This window comes from Molossus molossus, unplaced genomic scaffold, assembly GCF_014108415.1.
Source record: "Molossus molossus isolate mMolMol1 unplaced genomic scaffold, mMolMol1.p scaffold_m16_p_19, whole genome shotgun sequence".
Lineage (NCBI taxonomy): Eukaryota > Metazoa > Chordata > Mammalia > Chiroptera > Molossidae > Molossus > Molossus molossus.
Genome location: NW_023425354.1, coordinates 43,159,640 through 43,184,554, shown reverse-complemented (window position 1 = coordinate 43,184,554; position 24,915 = coordinate 43,159,640). Strand labels below are relative to the sequence as shown.

At 42.0% G+C, this 24,915-nt stretch overlaps 1 protein-coding gene across 11 annotated transcripts in view; it reads right to left on the bottom strand.

Annotated features, from left to right (window-relative positions):
* PAFAH1B1 (platelet activating factor acetylhydrolase 1b regulatory subunit 1) overlaps positions 1–24,467 on the bottom strand; it is an 88,007-nt gene extending 63,540 nt beyond the window's left edge. For 7 of the 11 annotated variants that reach the window (XM_036270000.1, XM_036270003.1, XM_036270002.1 and 4 more), the window contains exons 1-2: positions 19,192–19,271; positions 3,384–3,559 (exon numbers count right to left, since the gene is read on the bottom strand). The gene's annotated coding sequence lies outside the window, so the exon portion shown is untranslated. Of the gene's footprint in view, positions 1–3,383; positions 3,560–19,191; positions 19,272–23,196; positions 23,222–24,109 lie in introns of those variants that run through there. The other 4 variants (XM_036269994.1, XM_036270001.1, XM_036269997.1 and 1 more) reach the window with 4 other exon arrangements.
* Positions 24,468–24,915: the final 448 nt, after the last annotated feature.

The window sequence follows — 24,915 nt, the reverse complement described above, 5'->3', positions numbered from 1 at the left end:
TAGAAATGACACTCTAAACCAACTCATCCACCTGGCCAGGGCTGAAATTTTTTTTTTGACACAGTTCACTAGACACTCTTGAAAGATGGCTTTCCCTAGAATATGATCTTGGTCCTAAAGGCAGATCTCTTGTTTACATCCAAGGAACTGCCCAGGTGTTATAGCAACCCAAGGAAAACCTGCAGTATCTCAACTGAACTAACTTCTAGTTTATACTATAATCCACACCAATGTTTGCCTCCAGTGAAACAACTATATTTTCGGTGTCAATTATCCAATTTATTTACTGAGGATGTACCAAGTACTCAATATTAAAACCAAATAACACATAGCTGTGTGCCATATAACTCAACACAGTTAACCTATGTGCCTCACCTATGGAAAGCTACATGCGACATAAAAGCAATGTTTAGTTCTTGTTCATAAGAAACTTACAATGTAGTTAAAGATGTAAGCTATATATAGCCCTGGCTGGTTTTGCTCAGTGGTTAGAGCGTCGGCCTACAGCCCAGAGAGAACCGGGTTCAGTTCCCGCTAAGGGCACGTACCTCAGTTGCAGTTTGTCCCCGGCTGTGGTTGGGTCGTGTGGGAGATAGCCACTCGATGTGTTCCCTTCATATCGATATTTCTCCCTCTCTATCTCTTCCTCTCTCTCCCTCTCACTCTATCTGAACAAAAAATGGAAAAATGTCCTTGGATGAGGATAAACAGGAAAAAAAAATATGTAAGCTATATATATCCTTTCATTCATTCATTGACTATTATGCTAGATTCTGCCTATGAGGTTTCAAAAAAATAAAAATGATATGTAATCCACCCCTAAGGGAATGTACAATCTAGTTAAGAGTGAGGTGGGAGGGTAGGGACTGAAAAGAAGGTGACAGAATATAATATGAGCTGAGGACTAACCAAGTCAGCTTTTTAAACTGAAAGACTAAAGAAGATGAAAACGATTGGCAATTTTTTGAGGCAGGTTTCAGAGAAAGAGAAAATAATATGTTAAATATAAAACATGACAACAGCCCTGGACGGTGTTGCTCAGTGGTTAGAGCATCAGCCCATGGACCAGAGAGTCTCAGGTTTGATTCCGGTCAGGAGCACGTACCTCAGTTGTGGTAGTTCCCCAGCCCTGGTATGGGAGGCAACCAGTTGATGTGTTTCTATCACATCAATGTTTCTCTCTCTCTCCCTCTCTCTCGATCTCTTCCTCCTCACTCCCACTTTGTCTGAAGATAAATGGAAAACTATCCTCGGGTGAGGATTTTTTAAAAGTTTAAAAATTAAAAAAAAAGAACATGACAACAAAATAGTCAAATAAAAAACTATTTTTTAAAATGTTTTTATTGATATTTTAGAGAGAGAAGAAGGGAGATGGAGAGAAACACTGATTTGAGAAAAACCAATCGATTGCCTCCCATATGCACCCCAACCAGGGATAGAACCCAAAACCTTGGATATGTGCTCTGACTGGGAATAGAACAAACCCGCGACCTTTTGGTGCATGGGACAACGCTCAACCACCTAAGCCACACCAGCCAGGGCACAAAAATATTTTAAGTAGTTGGAAAATACAATACAGTAAACTCTCAATTTTGCAGACCTCAATTTAACAGACTTCAGATTTTTTTTTTTTAATTCTCACCTGAGGACCTTTTTCCATTTCTTGTCCAGATAGAGTAGGAGGGAGGGAGGGAGGGAGCGAGGGAGGGAGGGAGGGAGGGAGGGAGGGAGAGGGAGGGAGGGAGGGAGGGAGAGAGAGAGAGAGAGAGAGAGAGAGAGAGAGAGAAACATCGCTGTGAAAGGGACACATCGAGGGTTGCCACCTGCACAACCCATCCAGGCCTGGGGACAAACCGCAACTGAGGTACGTGCCCTTAGCAGAAACCAAATCCGGGTCTCTCTGGACCGCAGGCCGACGCTCTAACCACTGGGCCAAATTGGCTAGGGCACAGACTTCAGATTTAATGGACAAAATTTCCAGTCCCTTTGTCATGTGAAAATTAACACCCTGTTAATTTTTAAATGTTTTCAACCAGGATTTGCTTGTAATTAAATTAACGGGTTTTTTTTGTTATTACTTCACTGTTATTTTTAACAAATTGTAGTGAATAGGCCATATGTTGGAAAAAACACTGTAGTAATTTCGCTGACATAAAAATTACATTATCTACAACTATAGTCTACATTTTAAATCCAAGAGTCGTCCACTCATAAACAATGTTCGATGAATGATTAGCACATGATCACACCACGTGGAGCGGAAATTGGTTCCATTGTTGCATGGTGTGACTTTCTGCAGCAGTTTTAACCAGTGCTGGCCAATGTTCTGATGAATGCTAAACCACGCTCCAGCTGTGTACATTTGTTTACTCCCAATGACTGGTAAATGCATGCATTTAATAGATCTATTTAGTATATATTTAAAATTACAATAATACATACAGGATACTTTTCTGTAAAATTCAACTTTTCATACATACTTAATTTTAAGTACACAATGTTGTCTATATGAGTAAGAACAGGTAAACTAATTTGTCAATCTTTTAAAACCTACTTTATTATACAACAGACTTTCGACTTTGACAGCTACCATCATGTGAATAAGTCCGTTATATCAAGATTTTACTGTATTGCTAAGAAGTTGTGGCTAAGGATGGAAAACTAAGAAATACAAAAAGCCAACATCATCGCCCAGCTGGTGTGGCTCAGTGGTTGAGCATCGACCCATGCACCAAGAGGGCGCTGGTTCAATTCCCAGTCAAGGCACATGCCCAGGTTGCAGGCTGAATCCCCCGTGGGGGACATGCAGGAGGCAGTCAATCAAATGTCTCTCTCATTAATGTTTCTCTCTCTCTCTCCTTCTCCCTTCCTCTCTCTTTAATATCAATAAAGAAAAAAAAGCCAACATCAGTAAGAAATTAAAGTGTGGTTTTGACTGTAAACTCAAGAGATTCAGGAACAAAGTTAATAAGATAAAGAACTGCAGTCTCGCCCTGGCCGGTATGGCTAAGTGGTTAGAGCATCAGCCCTCAGACCAATGAGTCACGGGTTTGATTCCGATCAAGGGCACGTACCTCAGTTGCAGTTCATTCCTGACCCTGGACGGGTCGTATGGGAGGCAACCAATGGAGGTGGCTCTATCACATGGATGTTTCTCCCCCCCCCCCAACTCTATCTGATGATAAATAGAAAAATATCCCTGAGTGAGGAATAAAAAAAAAACAAAAACTGCAGTCTGGCAGAATTGAAGAAAAAAATCTTAACTCATTTTTAAATAAAGGGGAGTCTTGAGCACAATGTGAAGAAAGAAGAGGCAGAGTCATATATTAGTATGTTTCTTGAGGGCAGAGACTATATCTACTACAGACAGACAAAAACAATACCTCTTTACATTTAATCTATGCTGAAAACCACCGTGAGTCCTGTTGCATAGAAATGGTCTTCTACTGAAGCAACTGATTTCCAGGAGCGTAAAACTGGATTGCGTAGTGGCCCCTTTTTTCTTGAAATCTATTTCTCAATGACTTTATCATTTTGGAAGAATACTTTCTCTATCCACCTTCAAACAAGAAGACAGGGATGTAGCAGATTCAAAATCATTTTGTAATAATCTTAACCTACAAATTCTATTTGGATAAAACTAGGTTTTCACAAAAAATATATAAATAGTCTGTATTTGATGTACAGACCATCCACACTTGAAGTACTTGCCAAAGAGCTTAATTTCAATCCATATCAAGAACTAGATTGAGGGAAACTAATATCCACTAGTCAGACATCGAAGGACAATCTACCTACTCTTTGAAACTCACCCTCATGTGATGTAGTTGGTCTTCCCGTCTTGAATGTTGTTAAATACTAGACATCCACCCACCTTAGAGATACTGATGAGAGTAATGATAATTACATAAATCCCTCTTTATGAGGATCCCTATGAGAAATTCTTGTCTGACAGTGTCAAGTGGTCAGCTATCTTTCTGAACTGGTTTCTTTTTACCTTAGGAACACTGAAAAATAACCTAACAGGTTTTTTTCCTCCTGCTAGCTCACAGAAAGCTGAGTCAATTCTATGCTGTACCTGTAGCAAGAATATTGTGATATTCGGCCTACATCCTAATTCCACTTTAGCCTTACCCTTTTTGTTTCTTCTTTCTCTTCACTTTTTTTTTTTATCCCCACCAGAGGACATTTTTCCAATTCTTTGTTCAGATAGAGCAGGAGGGAGAGAGAGGAAGAGAGAGAGAGAACCATCGACGTAAAAGGGACACATCAAGTGGTCGCTACCCACACGACCCAACCAGGGCCAGGGACAAACTGCAACCGAGGTACATGCCCCTTAGTGGGAACCGAACCTGGGTCCTTCCGGACCACAGGCTGACACTCTAACCGCTGAGCCAATCCAGCCAGGGCTCTCTTCACTTTTAATCTGTGGTATTTTGTAGTTTATACAACTTTATAAATATCCTTAAAGCAGTGGTTCTCAACCTTCCTAATGCTGCGACCCTTTAATACAGTTCCTCGTGTTGTGGTGACTCCCAACCACAAAATTATTTTTGTTGCTACTTCATCACTGTAATTTTGCTACTGTTATGAATTGGCATTGGAAATATGTGTTTTCCGATGGTCTTAGGCGACTCCTGTGAAAGGGTCGTTCGACCCCCAAAGGGGTCGCGACTCACAGGTTGAGAACCTCTGCCTTAAAGGGTAACAAATCAAATACAGAGAATAAGTTGGCAAGTAAAAGTGTGAATCAGCTGGCAATAAAAAAACAGTGGTAGAACTGGTTTTTTTTTTAAGTAAATTCAATTAAAAATAAAATCACTAAGCAGACAAAACATGTTTGTGATCTGTATCCTAGACCATCCATTTTTAGCCTCTATATAAGGTATATAAGGTAGTTAAAACCAGTGCTGAGCCCTGGCCAGGTAGTTCAGTTGGTTAGAGCATTGCCCAATATGCCAAGTTTGATCTCCAGTCAGGGCACATACAAGAAACAACCAATGAATGCATAAGTAGGTGAAACAACAAATCAACATTTCTCTCTCTGTCAAAAATCAATTGAAAAAAAAAGAAGAAGAAAAAAATACAGTGCTGCTCCGACGGGTTTTGCTCAGCGGTTAGAGTGTCAGCCCGAGGAACGAAGGGTCTCAGGTTTGATTCCCGGTCAAGAGCACATGCCTGGGTTGCAGGTTCAATACCTGGCCCCAGTTGGGGTCATGCAGGAGGCAACCAATCAATGTGTCTGTCTCACATCTATGTTTGTTTCTCTTTCTCTCTCTCTCATCCCTCCTTCCCCTTCTACTCTATCTAAATATCAATGGAAAAATATCCTCGGGTGAGGATTAACAAAAAACAAAACAAACAAAAAAATACAATGCTGAATGTTTCTCTCAAAAATCAATTTAAAAAAAATGTTTTTAGGTACAATGCTGAAAGGTAGGATGGCCAAGGAGATTAAAACAGTTTTCACCCTAGCTGGTTTGGATCACTGGTTAGAGTGTTGGCCTGCGGACCAATGAGTCATGGGTTCAATTCCAGTCAAGGGCATGTATCTTGACTGTGGTTTGTCCCAGGAGGCAACCTGTCAATGTGGTTCTATCACATTGATGTTTCTCTCTGTCTCTCTCTCCCTCTCTCCCACTCTATCTGGTGATAAAATGGAAAATATCCTTGGGTGAGGGGGAAAAACAACAGTTTTCAACCTGTCTGCTTAAAACCTTTCTGGAGCACAGATGTTTATAACAGCTAAAAGAACAGGAAAATATCTTGCATTTGTACAGAACTTCATGACTTACAAACTCTCTCCCTATCTTCTTGATATTCAGCTATACTGTATGGCAGCCCTCATACATATACCTACTTGCACAAAAATGCAGAGATTACAAACTGCAGAAAACAATGCAGGCAATATAAATGAGCAAAGCAGGCAAGGATGTAATCTTTCCATACAGAACTCATTCTGTTCACATACTAATATTACAATATTCTTTACCTCTAAATAAACATGCTGTTCTACATTTTCTTGAGTATTGCAATTGCTCAGCTATACTTTTTTCCTTTTTTTTTTTTTTCATCCTCACCCGAGGACATTTTTTGTTCAGACAGAGTGGGAGGGAGAGAGAGAGAGAGAGAGAGAAACATCGATGTGAAAGGGACACATCGAGTGGCTGTCTCTTGCATGACCCAACCAGGGCCGGGGACAAACTGCAACTGAGGTATCTGCTCTTAGCAGGAACGGAACACGGGCCTCTCTGGCCCGTAGGCAAACGCTCTAACCGCTGAGCAAAACTGGCCAGGGCACTTTTTTCCATTTTTATAGAAACATCCATAGAGAAATATATGTATTTTTTTATCCTCACCCGAGGACACCCTTGCATCTATCTTGAGATAGAGCGGAAGGAAGAGAGGGAGGAAGATGGAGAGAGAAACATCAATGTGAGAGAGACACACACCAAGTGGTCACCACCCACATGACCCCAACCAGGGCCAGGGACAAACCGCAACCAAGGCATGCACCCCCCTAGCGGGAACCAAACCCGGGCCTCCCTGGTCCTTGAGACGACGCTCTAACCACTGAGCAAAACCGGCCAGGTCAGAGAAATATTTTTTCATTATAAACAACAGTGGAAGGGCAATCAATAAAAATAACAGAGTGATAGGGCTTTGTTTCCCAAGAGAGCTTATGCCCATCTAAAGGAGGGTAGCTGTAACTCAGCTATGGCAAAAGGTGGGACACACTGTTGCCAGAGCTCCAAATTTTTCAAGATAATTCAAAAATAGAGACTTAAATAGCTAATTTTTAAATGTTGACTCAAAAAAATTTTTAACTGCCCTGGCCAGTTTGGCTCAGCAGTTAGAGCATTAGCCTGCGGTCCAGGGAGACCCAGGTTCGGTTCCCACTAAGGGCATGTACTTTGGTTGCAGTTTGTCCCCGGCCCTGGTTGGGTTGTACGGGTGGCAGCCACTCACTGTGTCCCTTTCACGTCGATGTTTCTCTCTCTCTCTCTCCCTCCCACTCTATCTGAACAAAAAATGGAAAAATTTCCTCGGGTGAGGATAAAAAAAAAAAAAATTTAACTATGCAAGGCCAGGAAAAATGTCTTCTTAAAACAAACAAACAAACAAACAAACACACAAATTATTACAAAATATTAACATCTGTCAATTCTGATGGTAGCTATGTGGATTATTTTGTTACATTGATTACTCTGGAACATTTTCCTGCATTTTTGACATATTCATAATAAAAATAAACTGTAAATATGCAAAAAAAATTTTTAAAGAAAAAACAAAAAGGACTTCTCTGAATCTAGATAGATCCCATTATAGGTCCTCTGACAGCAAGCTGAACATGTACATGGTATGTAAGCACTGAAGGAATAAATCCTGCATTTCTGAGGTCCTACTATATAGAATTTTAGAATAGTGAAGGTTCAAATATCAACTTGGTCACTTACAAACTATGTGACCTTGGGCAAATTTTCAAACTTTCTAAGCCTATAAGCCTATAAAGAAACTAATACTATCACCTACCACAAATGGTGGTGAAGTTTAATGAGATCATCAGTGTTCAGGGCTTGTCTACCATTTTACTTTCCTCAATAGAGCTCAGGAATAGTGAAGATGTATAAAAGAGTAATTGCACCTTGAAGGTGATGACATAGCAGGTCCCTTTTGCACTTTGTACATACATAATAAGCAAAGTAAAAGACTGCTTTCCTAGTGTCCAAAGACAGAGAACAAATCAGTTTTGCCATCACAAGGACACAAAGTAAAGGTGGACTGCCCAATTACTATTATCATCAACTCATTTTAATCATCGTCACTATAATAATGACCAAAATGTATTGACTATTTACTGTGTCCTAGGTACTGTTCTAACTCTTTAACTCATTTGATACATCAGAACAATTTTATACAAGCTATACACAAGGGAAATTTTTGTGTAGATTACAAATTCAGAGGAAAAAAATTTCTTTCAAGTGAAAAAAATTAAGGAAGTTTGCAAAAAAAAAAAGAAGAGAATCTGGTATGCAGATTCAAAGGATAGATAGGCTAGAGGATACATAGAGGAGAGGAGAAGGGAGGGAGTGGTAAAGGTTGATAGAAAAGGAACAGAAAATATATTCATAAAGCTGAATCATAGTAAAAATGACAGGCAATAAGAAAAGGATGAAATGAGCATGGTCCCATGGACTGAGAGGTCCAAATTCGATTCCCGATCAAGGCATGTGCCAGGGTTGCAGGCTCAATCTCCAGTAGGGGGCATGCAGGAGGCAATCGATCAATGTTTCTATTTCTCTCTCCTTTCCTTTCTCTAAAACAAATAATAATAATAATAATAATAATAAATATATTTTTAAAAAAAGAATGAAAGAGCCCTGGCCGGTTTGGCTCAGCGGTTAGAGCATCGGCCTGCGGTCCAGAGAGACCCAGGTTCGGTTCCCGCTGAGGGCGCGTACCTTGGTTGCAGTTAGTCCCGGGCCCTGGTTGGTTGTGCGGGTGGCCAGCCACTCGATGTGTCCCTTTCACGTCGATGTTTCTCTCTCTTTCTCTCTCTCTCCCTCCCACTCTATCTGTACAAAAAATGGGAAAAAAAATGTCCTCGGGTGAGGATAAAAAAGAAAAAAAGAACGAAAGAGCCCTGGCTGGTTTGGCTCAGCAGTTAGAGCATCAGTCTGCGGTCCACAGAGACCTGGGTTCAGTGCCCGCTAAGGGCACGTACCTTGGCTGCAGTTTGTCCCCGGCCCTGGTTGGGTTGTGTGGATGGCGGCCACTCGATGTGTCCCTTTCACATCGATGTTTCTCTCTCTCTCTCTCTCTTCCTCTCTCACCTTCCCACTCTATCTGAATAAAAAATGGAAAACTGTCCTCAGGTGAGGATTAAAAAAAAAAAAAAAAGAACAAAAGAAAAAGGATGAAAATGTAAGCCAGGATACATTAAATCCAAGTGCCCACTTAAGATCAAACTAATGTGTTAAATACCACGTTTCTAACAACATGCCCTTTGCATTTCTATATACATAGCTCACTAAAGATAGTAAAAAAGCTGGCGATGGGTTTTTGACAAGAAAGTGACTTGAGAACTGTGGTTCAAGGAAAACTAATTGACTGCTTTATTTAATATCCCACATAATTCCTCCTCTTATTCTCTGCTATGGCTAGTAACACCCAGTTGCTCAGTTCTACCTACTCACTCAAGGTACAAATCTGAAATATCTTCTACTACTTCCCTCTCCCCACCACACTACTCATTCACAACTTTACTTCCCAAATCTTTCTTCAGTCAACAACCGTGTCACTATTGTATTTCAAACACTAATCATTCCTTCCTTAAAAACCCTCCTAAATGACCTTCAACTCCAATTCATGTTACTCATTGGCACCCACATAAACTATCTAAAATACACATCTGATCATAATACTTGCCTTTTCTCGAAATTTACTTCCAAATCAGCCAGACTCATATCCATATGTACCCTACAATCCCTCTGCCAAACTACTTTTGAGCATACATATAAATAAGTTTTTTAAGTTTTGTACGCTGCTGTTCTATCTGAAATGACATTCTCCCATGTCCACTCCAATTCATTAAATGTTCAATTTAATATCATCTTTAGTGGGGAGATCTGAATGTACACCATTATAATCCAGGATCCAGATTTTAAAACTACACTGAACTTCCTACCCATTTAACTAGTTCATTAAGAATCTAAGAAAAATTCAAATTCAAGAAAGTTCTAAATTCAATCAAGTTTTTTCCCCTTTTATAGAACTCAATGACAAAAAAAATCTTAAAATTTGACAAATCTAGAAATAGGGAGGGGAGCTAAACTTTATCCAAGGAATAAACGGGTGATGAAATATTCTGGATATCAAAGTTTATCATATATGAACAAACAATTAAAAACTGGGCCGTGGCCGGTTTGGCTCAGTGGTGAGAGCATTGGCCTGCGGTCCAGAGAGACCTGGGTTCAGTTCCCGCTGGGGCACAAACCTCAGTTGCAGTTTGTCCCCGGCCCTGGTTGGGTCATGCAGGTGGCAACCACTCGATGTGTCCCTTTTCATGTCGATGTTTCTCTCTGTTTCTCTTTCTCTCTCTCTCCTTCCCACTCTATCTGAACAAAAAACAGAAAAATGTCCTCGGGTGAGGATTTAAAAAAACACCAAAAACTGGACATAGCCCTGGCCGGTTTTCTCAGTGGTTAGAACATCAGCCTAAGAACCAGAGAGTCATGGGTTCGATACTGGTCAAGGGCATGTGCTTTGGTTGTGGTTTGGTCCCTGGCCCTGATTGGGCTCGTGAGGGAAGCAACCAATCAACGTATCTCTCTCACATTAATGTTTCTCTCCCCCTCCCACTCGGTCTAAAAGAAATGGAAGGATATCCTCAGGTGAGTATTTAAAAAAACAAAACAAAAAAACTGGTTATAGCCTGGCCAGTGTGGCTCAGGGGATGGAACATCATCCCATAGACAGAAAGGTCCCCGTTTGATTCCTGGTCAGGGCACATGCCTGGGTTGCAGACTCAATCCTCTGCAGGGGGTGTGCAGGAGGCAGCCAATCAATGTTTCTCACATGGATGTTTCTATCTCTCCCATCCTCTCTCTAAAAAACCAGTAAAAACATACCTTAAAAAAAAATGGATATAATAAAATTAAATTTTAATGTTATTAAGTAATTCAGCAATCACTTCCAATTTTTACAGTGTTACCATGGTGTAACTATCTTCATAATTATAATCTCAACATAAAGATATAACATAAAAGCAACACAGAATCATTATTCAAGCTTTCTGGCTCTTCGAACTTGGGCTAAATGAGACTTTTCTGCACAATGGTATATCCTTAAAAAATATATATCTCCACCTACTAAGAAAAAAATAGCAAAGGGCTATAAATTTAGAGAAATTTCAGGCTGTTCTCATTTTTATGGAACCATCACAATATGCCCCCAAAACCTCAAATATCACTGGCATAGAGAGGACATCTAAGATCCAAAGTATTTTAAAATATCACTTTAAAAATGTTAGAAATAATACTTTATGTGGGAATCAACCTTGACTCCCTTCCTTCCTTCCTTCCTTCCTTCCTTCCTTCCTTCCTTCCTTCCTTCCTTCCTTCCTTCCTTCCTCTATATCCAATCAATTATCTTGATCTGCCAAGTTTACCTCCTCAATATTTGTTTAATTATTCTTTCTATTCTTACCACTACCTACCATAGTTTACATCATCATCTCTTAGCTGGACTAATTTCAACAAGTCTCCATAAATCTAGCCTTGGTCTGTTAACATCTATTCTCTAAACCTCACCCAGAGTCTATTTAAAATACAATCTGAACATATCACTTCTCCACTTTAAACAACCCTTCATTGACTCCCTATTATTTTTTTCATTTAACAAATATTAATATTGCATTTACTATATGCTAATCACTGCTTTAAGTGTTTCACAAGTGTTCATTTACTCCTCATAGCTACCTATAAGAATTGAAACAACTAGCCCTTATATAAAGTTGACCCTTGAAAAAGAGGAGGGTTTAGGGCTGCTGACCCTCCACAGTCAAAAATCCATGTGTAATTCTTGACTACCCCAAAAGTTAACTTTAGTTGTCCCTTGGTTTCTGCAGGGGACTGATTCCAGCACCCTTTAAGTCCCTTACATAAAATGACATAGAACAATGCACAGTTGGCCCTCAGCATCTGAGGATTCCCAATCGCAGATGCAAAACCAGGATATGGAGGGCCAATTATCTATTTATTGAAAAAAGCCCACATGTGAGTGGACTCAAGCAGTTCAAACCCCTATTGTTCAAGGGTCAACTGTAAATATAAAATTATATAACACAGCTATGTAACCAGCAGAGCTGGAAGCTGAACACAGGCATCTGGGCTTCATTGGCGGGGCTCTTAATCACTACACAATGCTGCCTTCTCTGGATTTCCCAAAGCCCACATGCTTTAACACAATTTATAAAATTGTTTATTAGTATCTGGTCCTTGCCCACATTTCAAGACTCATTTCTATTCAGGCCCCTTTGCTCACACTTCAGTAACACTGAGAATCTTGTAATGTATGCCCTTCCTCTCCCCACTTTGTGACCTTTGATTCTACTGCTGTCTGTCCCATCTGTAGCATCTTCTAGTATCTCAATACAGCTCCTACAACAGAGTGCACTGAATACATTCTGATGAAAGAATTATAAAATGCTTCACAAAATTAGTGAGCAATAATAAGCAAAAATGTTCTATTATTTATTACACTGGTAGACATATAAAACACAAAAACACCAAATGTTTTAGAACTCAAGTTTCCAATACACCTAATGGTTATCCTGTTAAAACACACAAACAAAAACAAAAAAAATTTTTTTCATCTAATTTGGTCCTCTCTGAACTTTCTTGTTCTTTCACAACACCCACATCTACTTGACAGCCCCCCCAAAAAGCAAAAGAACACACCTCAGTTCCTCGCTTTCCACATTCCTTGTCTCCCTTACTTCCCTTATCCAACCAGTTACTAATTTTATACATACTGCATCTCTCTCAAATGCATTTTTTAAAGTGTTTTTACTGACTCTAGAGAGAAGGTAGGAAGAGGAGTGAGGGAGGAAGAGAGTGAGAGAAACATCAATAGGCTGCCTCTTGCCCTGGCCGGTTTGGCTCAGCGGTTAGAGCGTTGGCCTGCGGTCCAGAGAGACCCAGGTTCAGTTCCCGCTAAGGGCATGTACCTCAGTTGCAGTTTGTCCCCGGCCCTGGTTGGGTCATGTGGGTGGCAGCCACTCGATGTTTCTCTCCCCCCCCCCAATCTGAACAAAATATCAAAAAGTGTCCTCGCGGGAGGATTAAAAAAAAAAAAAAAAGGCTGCCTCCTGCTGCCCCCTACCGGGGAGTGAACCCAGGCAATCAGGGTACATGCCCTGACCAGGAAGAGAACCCAGTAATCTCCTGGTGCAAGGGACAATGCTCAACCAACCGAGCCACAACAGCCGAAGCTCTCTCAAATCCATTCTTTCAACCTGTACTGCTATTTAAATAGTCTCCTCACAGGTCTATCTGCCTTCATTCACCCCACAGTTGCATCTTCCACAATGCTAGTAATGCTTTTCTGAAAGAGAATTCTAATGATATCACTTAACGTAATTTAAAATCCTCCACTGGTACCTCAAAGGGCAAAAGCAGTGGTTCTCAAAAACAATTAACTCAGGAGCTTATTATAAATGCAGGTATCAGTGATCTCTCTCTCTGGAGCACACAGCACCTTTCCCCCTTCTTCTTACCCCAGGCATGTTATCTTACCTTTTCTTTCTCCTAAGCTCCAAGGGCCCTTTTTATTTTGCTTCTGTAACTTGCTTCTTGAGCCCATGCAGCCCAGCTGGCTCACTTCTTTTTACCTCTGTGACTTCCTAACTGAACTTTCTCCTTTGATTTGAGTTCCATGGCTCTGAATTCTTTCTTTGAGGAACTCAAGTACCAAGGTTGCTGAATGAAGTTCCAGTCTAATTCTGCCAGTAACAACTGGTGCTGTTTAGTCACTAACAATCTTTGTGTAAAGTTTTTTTTCTTATGAATGTGTATTGGCACATGGTAAATATCTGGTAGAGGATCATTTCTATGGCAACTCAGTGATCCCTTGTGCCCTCATTTCAAAAAACAGAAAAAAATGCAGATATCCCACATGTCCCCACAATGGAATTTCTACTGCATTATGTCTAAAACAGAGCCTAAAAATTTACATTTTTTGAAAAGGTAAAAATCCACATCTGATAAAGATGGTCCATGTATACCACCTGTTTTATAGGCCAGATGAGGGTAATGTACTCACTCCTCTATACTCACCCATCACTCAGTCACACTGAATTACATGGTACTTCTCTCACCAACCAACATGTACTTCTGAGAATGGCTAAAAATAAATATACTAGAACCCCTATGTAACAAGATTTCTTTAAAAATGTTCAACAGCCCTTGTCAGTTTGGCTCCATGGTTAGAGTGTCAGCCCGAGGACCAGAGTCGAGGGTTCAATTCCAGTCAAGGGCACGTATCTGGGTTGCGGTTCGTCCCCAGCCCTGGTCAGGGTCGTTCAGGAGGCAACCAACTGATGCGTCTCTCACGTCGATGTTTCTTTCTCTCTCTCTTTCTCCTTCCCTCTCTCCCTCCCTGCCACTCTATCTTAAGATAGATGGAAAAGTACCCTCAGGTGAGGACTTAAAATAAAGTTAAACATCTTTGTGAAGACCTCCTTGATTTGGGCCTCCACCTCACCAATTATATTTTTTAATTACAGCACCATTATGCTCTCTTTGCATATTAAATATGTTTATAATTGAAAATCTTTGAGAGTAGGAGCTGACAATCATGTTTAAATGCACAATACTTGGGATATAATATACCTAAATAAATGTTTGCTGGCCAGAAAAATTGATAAAAATTTAAAAGAAAAACAAAAACATGTAATGGTGTTAGGTAATTTTTTTAAAAGTAGAAACCTCATGAGATTCTCTATACAAGTGTTACAATGGAAGAGCAAGATAAAAAGAACTGTAGTAACTGCCCTGGCCGGTTTTGCTCAGTGGTTAGAGCTTCAGCCTGCGGTCCCGAGAGACCCAGGTTCGGTTCCCGGTAAGGGCATGTACCTCGGTTGCAGTTTGTCCCTGGCCCTGGTTGGGTCAAGAGGTGGCAGCCACTCGATGTGTCCCTTTCACATCAATGTTTCTCTCTCTTCTCCTCTCTTCCCCTTCCACACTATCTGAACAAAAAAAAAAAAAAAAGGATAAAAAAGAAAAAAAAAAAAAAAGAACAGAACTGTAATAACTGCAATCCTCCACCTTAATCTCAAATCATAAATTCTCCTTAATGTAAAATAAGTATCCTTCAGGACATGGGCCTACCAGTTCTGTTTTTAAAATAAACATCTAACCCTGGCCGGTTTGGCTCAGCGGCTAGAGCATCGGCCCACGAACCAATTAGTCACGGGCTCGATTCCGGCCAAGGGCAAGTACCTCGGTTGTGGTTTGTCCTAGCCTGGTTGGAGTCGCGCGGGATGCAACTGGTCGATGTGTCTCTCTCATATCGCTGTTTTTCTCTCTCCCACTCCCTCCTACCCCTGTCTAAAGATAAATGGAAAAATATCCTTGGGTGAGGATTAAAAATTAAAATAAAATAAAGAATCTGCCCTGGCCAGTTTTGCTCAGTGGTTAGAGCATTGGCTCGTGGACCAGAGAGTCCCAGGTTCAGTTTCCGCTAATGGCACGTACCTTGGTTGCATCTTGTTCCCGGCCCCGCTTGGGGTTGTGTGGGTGGCAGCCAGTCAATGTCTCTCTCTCACATCGATGTTTCTCTCCCTCACTCTTCACCCCTCTCTCCCTCCTGCTCTATCTGAAGATAAATGCAAAAAATGTCCAGTGAGGATAAAAATTAATTAATTAAATAAAATAAAAATCTAATCAATCAAAATATTGTTTTCTGTTGTAGTATTTAAAACTTTTTGAAGAGGAGAAAAAAATATGTTCAGTACTAGAGCTGAAACAATAAGTAAGATACCCTATTTACTTTGCTTCTTATATCACAGCAGTCTCCCTCTAAAAACAAGCCACAATATAGGGAGCTTTTTCCTAAAATCCCAACACTCCTCTTTACTCTCAGAGTAATCTCTTTCTTTTTTATTTATTTATTTATTTATTTATTTTTTATCATCCTCACCCGAGGACATTTTTCCACTTTTTGTTCAGATAGAGCGGGAGGGAGAGAGAGGAAGAGAGAGAGAGAGAAACATCGATGTGAAAGGGACACATCGAGTGGTCGCCACCCGCACAACCAACCAGGGCCGGGGCCAAACCGCAACCGAGGTACGTGCCCTTAGCGGGAACCAAACCCGGGTCCCTCCGGACTGCAGGCTGATGCTCTAACCGCTGACCCAAACCGGCCAGGGCTCAGAGTAATTTTTTTTTTTTTTTTTTTTTTAATCCTCACCCGAGGACATTTTTCCATTTTTTGTACAGACAGAGTGGGAGGGAGAGAGAGAGTGAGAAACATCGATGTGAAAGGGACACATCGAGTGGCTGCCACCCACACGACCAACCAGGGCCGGGGACAAACTGCAACCGAGGTACATGCCCTTAGCAGGAACCAAACCCAGGTCTCTCCGGACCGCAGGCGGGCGCTCTAACCGCTGAGCCAAACCGGCCAGGGCCTCAGAGTAATTTCTAATGGGAGGTATAATTCACTTAAATAAGCTTCTTCAAAGACTTTATCTTCAAAGACTGATCTTTATTTTCCAAACTATTAAAAACTAGAAAAGTTGGGGAATTATTTAAATTAATTAATATTTAAGATTCTAAGGAAGCCCTGGCCAGTTTTGCTCAGTGGTTAGAACATCAGCCAGCAGATCGAAGGGTCACAGGTTCGATTCTGGTCAAGGGCACGTACCTGGGTTGCAGGTTGGATCCCCAGCGCTGGTCGGGGTTGTGGGGGAGGCAACCAGTTGATGTGTCTCTCTGATGTCGATGTTTCTCTCTCTCCCTACCTCCCACTCTATCTAAAAAAGAAAAAAAAAAAAAATCAATGAAAAAATTCTCAGGTAAGAATTAAAAAAAAAAAGAAGTAGATTAATCAACAATGTGGGAAATCTTAAGAAACATAAAACTTTGTATAATGCCTTCAAAAAAATAAATTCCTTAAAACTTTTTTTTATTTTTTTTATCCTCACCTGAGGACATTTTTCCATTTTTTGTTCAGATAGAGTGGGAGGGAGAAAGAGGAAAAGAGAGAGAGAAACATCGTGAAAGGGACATACCGAGTAGCTGCCTCCTACACGACCCAACCAGGGCCAGGGACAAACCACAACTGAGGTACGTGCCCTTAGCGGGAACCGAACCCGGGTCTCTCTGGACCACAGGCCGATGCTCTAACTGTTAAGACAAACCGGCCAGGGCTTCTTTATTGATTTTTAGAGAGAGAGGGAGAGATAGAAACATCGATGAGAGAGAACATCAAGTGGCCGCCTCCTGCATGCCCCCCACTGGGGACCGGGCCCACAACCCCAGCATGTGCCCTGAACCAAAATTGAACCAGAGACCTCTTTTTTTTTTTTTTTATCCTCATCCGAGGACATTTTCCCATTTTTTTTGTGTGTTCAGGTAGAGTGGGAGGGAGAGAGAGGAGCAGAGAGAGAGAGAGAAACATCGATGTGAAAGGAACACATCGAGTGGCTGCCACCCGCACGACCGACCAGGGCTGGGGACAAACGGCAACCGAGGTACGCGCCCCTAGCGGGAACCGAACCCGGGTCTCTCAGGACCGCAGGTCGACACTCTAACCGCTGAGCCAAACCAGCCAGGGCCGAACCAGAGACCTCTCTTGATGCATGGGTTGACACTCAACCACTGAGCCATATCTGGCCGGGCTCTTTTTAAACATTAAAAAAAAAAATTTTTTTTTTTAACTGATTTTTTAGAGAGAGAGAGAAACATAGATCAGTTGCCTCCTGTACACCCCCTACTGGGGATCCAGCCGAAAACCTAGGCATGTGCTCTGACTGGGAGTTAAACTGGACCTCTCAGTCCACGGGACAACGCTCAATCTACTGAGCCACACCAGCTGAACTCGCATAAAATTTCTTAACAGCCTTACTTAAATATCAGTAATTCTTGTCAAGCCCTGGCCAGGGTAGGTGGCTTCATCAGTTGGAGCATCTTCCATACACCAAAGGGTTGTGGGTTCAATCCCCAGTCAGGGAAACGTGCAGGAGGCAACCCACTGATGTTTCTCTCACATCTATGTTTCTCTCTCTCCCATCCCCTCTCTAAAATCAATATTTAAAGGCTCAAAAACACTAATAATAACAATAATAATATGTCAAGGGCCTGGCTGGTAGCTCAGCTGATAGACCAGGGTCCCAGTACACCAGGGTTGCAGGTTTGATCCAAAGTCAGGGGACACACAAGAATCAACCAATTAATGCATAAATAAGCGAAACAATAAATTGATGTCTCTCTCTCTCTTCCTCTCGCTCTCTAAAATCAATAAATAAGCCCTGGCCAGTTTGGTTCAGCAGTTAGAGCATCAGCCCTCAGACCAATGAGTCGGGGTTCGATTCCGGCCAAGGGCATGTACCTCGGTTGTGGTGTCCCAGGCCTTGATTGGGTCATGCGGGAGGTAACAAGTGGATGTGGCTCTATCACATCAATGTTCCTCTCTGTCTCTCTCTCTTTCTCCCTCCCTCCCTCCCACTCTATCTGATGATAAATAGAAAAGTATCCTCAGGCGAGGAACAAAATAAATAAATAAATACATAAAATCAATAAATAAAATAATAATTCTAGTCAACATCTATGAGCTCAATCAAAATGCAAAGAGCAAATAATTATAAAATGCAAGTTATATTTTGTCCAGTTGAGATTTTTACAGTTGAGAATTTTGTGACCTGTATGTAACTATGTCAGAAGTGTGATGCTGTTCCCTGGGACAAATTAAAGTATCTGTAAAGGAAGTATAAACACTTTCCCCTCCCCTTCACCTTAATTCCCAAGAGATCACTGGAAGTTAGCTATTACAAAGAAATATAGGATAGCACATTTCCTTTCACATAACCCTGCACTCAATCAAATGCAATGAGTACCTACTAATTAACACTACTCTATTTAAATATTAATTTAATATTGAATAATATATTAATATTTAATTACTCATACTACCTATGTACCACTGTATGCATGCAACAAGTCATTAGTTACTTATTACTACTGTAAAGCAACACTAGGCACTTTCTGGGAGTTCCTACTGAAATATCTATGACCTTATGCAGGAAAAATAGTTCATGTAAGATCATATGTTTAAGAAAAATGCCAATTTAAATGACGGCAGGTAATAAATGCCATTAATTTTCACCATTTTAGAAAAGAAATGAACATAGAAATAATCATAAAGAGTCCATTTTGTCAAAACAAAAAATAATGTTTCCTTGACCATACAAGGCAATACCCAAGTGGTTCAGTGCCTGTGATATTTACCTCATTCTAGCTACTAACCTATGACCTTAGGAAAAGAAACTGTGAGTTTCGGTTGTCTCATCCATAAAAATACCAACCTACCTCAACAAGAAGCTGACAGAACAAATGAAAATGAGTACCACATTAAATATATTTACAAAGCTCTAGGGAAATGTTCATGACAATGTTAAATTACAATTACCTTCAGAGGAAATCTTTCCAGAAGTATCCTTAACAAATGTACACATCAATCCTAACTAGGTAAGTTTCAACCAAAAGCCACTATATTTTAAAGAGGAAAAAAACAAAAGATCAAAATAATAAGCTCTTATGATGTCTATATCTAACATTTCACAAATATCAATTAAGACTATAACTGCCATGGCAAGTTTTAAAATTATACCCATAGCAGAAGCTAAATTAAGGTTCCATTTAAATGACCAGCCTGTCATAATCAGTAACAAAGCTAAAACCATACAAAAAGCCTTCACTGCAGTTAACTATTAGGCTTACATAATACAGCATCTTTCTTTATGGAGAAACATTCTCAAAACATTTAGCCTTCTACAACTAAGCATCCTCAAAACAGATTTTCTTTTTCTTTTCAGAACTTATATACCATTAGTTTTACTTTAACTAGAGCAACCTTTTTATTTATTTACTTATTTTTTAATCCTCACCTGAGGATATTTTTCCATTTATCTCAGGTGGGGGGGGGGGGGGAGAGACATTGATGTGAAAGAGACACATCAACTGGCTGCCTCCCACATCACCCTGACCAGGGCCAGGGATGAACCACAACCGAGGCACTACTCTTGACCAGAATCGAACCTGCGATTCATTGGTCCACGGGCCAATGCTTTAACCACAGAGCCAAACCAGCCAGGGCGCAAGCTTTTTATTTTTAATTAATTAGTTAATTTTTTAAATCCTCACCTCGGGGATGTCTTCCACTGATTTTTAGATAAAGTGGAAAGGGGGTAGGGCGTGAGAGAAGAAAAGAGAGAGAGAGCAACATCGATGTGTGAGAGACATGGATTGGTTGCCTCCTGCACGACGCTGTCCAGAGCAGGGGAATCCAACCTGCAACCCAGGTACATACATGCCTTTGACCGAGAATCGAACCCGAGACCCTTCAGTCTGAGGGCTGATACTCTAACCGCTGAGCCAAACAGGCCAGGGCAATAGAGCAACTTTTTTTTTCTTTATTGAATTTAGAGAGAGGAAAGGAGAGAAAGAGAGAACATCAACTGGTTGCCTCCTGCACATCCCCCACTGGGGAGTGGCCCACAACCTGGGCATGTGCCCTGACTGGAAATTGAACCGGTGCACGGGTCAATGCTCAACCACTGCGAGCAACTTTTTAAGTTAAAAAAAATTACAGTTATATTGTATAGGACCGAACAGTGGCAAAGAATTTCCACTTAAAATTTTACTATTTCTCTTTTCAATGTACATGAAACAGGTTACTGTTATTATGAAATATTTTCACAACAGAGACTTAGAGGCAAGTAAAAAAATCTCTTTTAGAACCACAGCAGATATGGACAGATCAGTTTAAAACCAAGTCTCACATCCCTTTGGCAAAAGGGTGCATGATTCACTGCTTTAGAACTCAATGGGAAGGATTGGAAAATTCACTCTGATTGCCCTAATATTTTGTTTAGGGTTTGTGTTTTATACATCTCCTTCCCAATGTTGACAACTTCCATAGTTTCCATGGCTTATTAAGTTGAGAATAACATAACCCACATGTAAACAAAAGGTAATCATATACAGTCAGTATATACTTTGTGTGTGTGTGTATACACACACACACATTTTTTTTTTAAATCCTCAATCGAGGACATTTTTTGATATTTTGTTCAGATATAGTGGGAGGGAGAGAGAGAGAGAAACATCGACGTGAAAGGGACACATCGAGTAGTTGCCACCCGCACAACCCAACCAGGGCCGGGGACAAATTGCAACTGAGGTACGTGCCCTTAGCGGGAACCGAACCCGGATCTCTCGGGACCGCAGGCCGACGCTCTAACCGCTGAGCCAAACCGGCCAGGGCACTTTGTATATTTTTTATATATGTATTTTTAATATATTGGAGAGAAACATTTACACTGAAAAAATAAAGTATAGAAACATGGATGTTCTAGCTAGAAAAAACAAAAATTATGATATCAATTTTTCCCTTCCAGAAACATATCTGTATCTTTTATATACTAGAGTTACTTTATCTGGAAAAGACACTAAGTTATTCTACTAAAAATGAAATATATCCCAATTTCATTAAAAGTTTTAGGAATATAAGATTATGAAGAATTTTAAAAATTAAGCAAAAGATTCTACCACAAGTATCAGAAACATATACAGAAACGCATTTGGAACTAAAGCTCTCTTACTTAAGTCAAATTATTTTAAGTTCCTGATCAACTAATGATCTGCTGAAAAAAAAATCACTGCTCTTAGTGCACTTTTATAGCTACAAATAGTAGGGATGGGGATATGTCAGACATATAACAGTGATTTGCCATTCCTCACTATATGAATCCTCCTACTTTTTAATATTAAAAATAACAAAAACATAAAAATATAAGTTATAAGGCTCACCGAAATCACAGTTACCACGTGAACTTGACATTCTTTTGAAGATGCCTATTCATATGAATGCTTGACACAAAACATTAAAGTAACCTACTCTCTCTTATGGTAGAACCTGACAGAAAGGACTCATTCAAGGGACAACACAAGAGCCTTTTGCACAAATTAACGTATTCTTTTTTACTCATCTTTGATGTTCACTTTTTGAAAATGACAGCTTTACTGTTTTAATGCAAACTAAAGTATAAGAAAATATCTGCAGTGATATTATTTGATTTCTGAAATATTTCCATTAATTCTTGCCAAATATTTCTGGCATTCTCTAATTTACACCTGCTTGACTAACAATAAAAAACACTAAGGAGATCATATATATATGTGTGTGTATGTCTTATATGTACATATACAGATACATATAGATAATAACTGCCTGCTTTAGAGCAGGAACATTGCTTTTTACCTCAATTATTCAATACCCACCTTGCAAAAAAAAGGTGGAAACTAAAAACATGAGATTTTAAGATTTACAGAGAAATATCTTTGTGGTAGCATCAATTAGCACCAAATAACCCTACAAAACATAAGCAAGAGACAAAATGCTATGAAAGGGCAATCTAAATCTAGCATTTCACAGCTTCTGCTCTCTTACTCCACCCAGTCTCCTAGGCTCAATGGCTGTTCATAGCATCCACAAATATTAGCCCATTTAAAAAAGGGGGGGAGGGGTGTCAAAAGTGGGCTAGCTCCATCAAAAGCAATATATACAGAAATATTTCCTGAAAAATAAAATAAAAAAAGCTTCAAACTTGTTTTAGATCCTCCCCTTCTGAACAATTCAAACAATGATCATTTTATAATAGAACATGAAGAATAAATCACCCTATATACAAATTACTCTTCTGCTTTAATAAAAACGGTAATTTGCAACTGCCAATTATTTTTGCAAAACTGTGTCCTGAAAGATCCCCCCATGAGAGATTAAAATCTAGCTAATGCCTTAGATCCAAATCAGAATTTAAGTAAAAGCTTTTTATATATTCAACATTATATCCCCACCGACATACACAAACAGGAAATTTTCCTGCTTAAGAAACTGGACCCTGCAGCAATCAAGCCCTGCTGTAAATAAATAAATACAAAAATTTAAGCAAATACTACTGTGGCAAAATGGGAGGAATGACATTACTGGTATGAAAGGCCCAAGCACTGTCTCCTCCACCCTAACCTCAAAATGAAAATCACACAAAACAATTCACCTCCCATCAAAAATACAATTACCAAAAATGGCACAAATTTTTCGTTTAGCCTTTAAAGAGTTATGAATCTCAAGGATTGTGTTTAAGCAGCGGTCGAAATAACAGCAATATCTTTATTCTTCCCCTTTGCCTCTTGAGGAAAGGGGGGGACCTTGGCATGACATCGCCCATTGAGAACCAGACAACAAATCTGGTTCTTCCCTTCAAAAAGCACAATTTCTTAACCAACGGATGTAAATTGGACCCAAATCCCAACCCCAAATAAAAATCTCCTGCCCTCCTCCCAAGGAGTTTCTTGCTAAGTCACTGAAGAAAGGCAGAACAACAAATAAAACCAAGGCACCTTGCTCTCTTACCTCAGATGCTAAAAACCTCCTCCTCCTGTCCACTAGTATGCTTAGGGAGGTAGAGGTAAAATTTGCCCACCACCTCAAAAGCATTCCTCACCCGGGAGGCTACGGAAGAAGGCTCTGCGTTTCCTTAAGGAGTGAGGAGAGATGAAGGAGGACAGTGAGGGCCTCGGAGCTCAGTGTTACAACGTCAAAAGGCAACTCCCGTTTGAGGAGCCAGAGGCGGGGGGGGGGGATCCTGCCTGATTTAGTGGGTGGATGCTGCAGATGGCTCGGTGGGTCCGGCCGCTCCTCCTTCGTGGATGTAAATGGACCACCGCACAGGGAGGCCAGGGAAGGGGTTGGTCATCCTCCTCAGGTCAACCCCATCCTAAGGACAGGTGGGGGACGGGACTCCTGGAAGGCCTGTGGCTGCCGAGGGGAACGCGGGGCCGGGCCCGGTCCCCGAACCACCAACCGCAGGTAGCGTGGGGAAAGCGGAGTTCGCTTTCCGTGGCCAGGGAAACGAGGGCCGAACCCTTTCTCCAAGATCAGAGAGCGACCTGCTCTCCACGCCCTTCCTACCCAAGAATACTTTTCTTGCTAAGTCACCGAGGGAGGAGGACGATCCCTTCCCGGGGAGGGCCGCGGGTGGAGCAGCGGCGGCCCGGCACCCCAGAACCCCGGCCAGGGAGGGGGGGAACGAGGGCAGCGCCCTCCCCGGCCTGTTCCCCCTCCTCTCGTATGTCTCACTCAACGGCCGTCTCGGCCGCCATTTTGAGAACGAGGAGAGAAGAAGAAGGAGGCGGCGGCAGGGGGAGGGGAGAATGGGAGGGAGGGGACCGGCGCAGCCACATCGTCAGGCCGCCGGGCTCGGCCCGCAGCCGCCCGAGCGCAGTGGAGAAGACAGAGACAAGGGCGTAGACCCTCATCGCCTTACCGGAACGCTGCACCGCCGCCTCCGCAGGGCCTCTTCCGTCCTTCACTCCCATCCACCGGCGGGGGAGGGGGAGGGGGAGAGGGAAGGGAGGAAGGAGGGAGGGAGGGAAGGAGGGAGGGGGAGGATGGCGCGCTGGGCCCGGGCCCGGGGAGGGGGAGGGGAGGGGAGCGGACGGGCTCCTCAGCCGTTCCGGGGCTCGAACCCAAGCCCGGCGCTCGCGGTTTCTCTCGCTCGCGCCCGAGCGCTCCCCTTCTTCTCTTTCTCGCTCCCTAGACCCCGGGGTCGCTACTCGTTCGCTCGCTCACTCGCTATCTCAGCCGCCAGACTCCGCCGCCGCCCCGCCGCTCCAGGTCCGTCTGTCACAGGAGCTGCCCCAACGCCCTGACGTCACCGCGCCGCCGCCGCCGCCGCCCCAGACCCGCCGGGAAGAGGGAGGGGAGGGGGCCGGGAGCGGAGGAGGGGCTGCTGCGCATGCGCTGGCCTGGGCCCGGCTCGGAGCCGCGTTGCCTTCCGCTTAGCAGGCTGGCGGCGGGTCCGTGCGGTTTGGCGGTACCCAGGAGCCGGTGAGCGAGTTTGCGCATGAGGCGCTTCTTCTCGCGCCCTGCACGCCTCTGTAACCTTGGAAATGGTCTGTGGGTTCTCTTTCCTTAGCCTAGACCCTCGTCTGACTGTTCTGGCCCCTCACAAACTCCGGCTCTGTTCACCTCCTGGCCCGGATCTTGCCGGGGAACGACGCTCTCCCCACTTCCCCCAGCCAACAGTGGGACCGGTTGGCATCCTTGGATTCCGGGGGGCCCCCCAGAGGC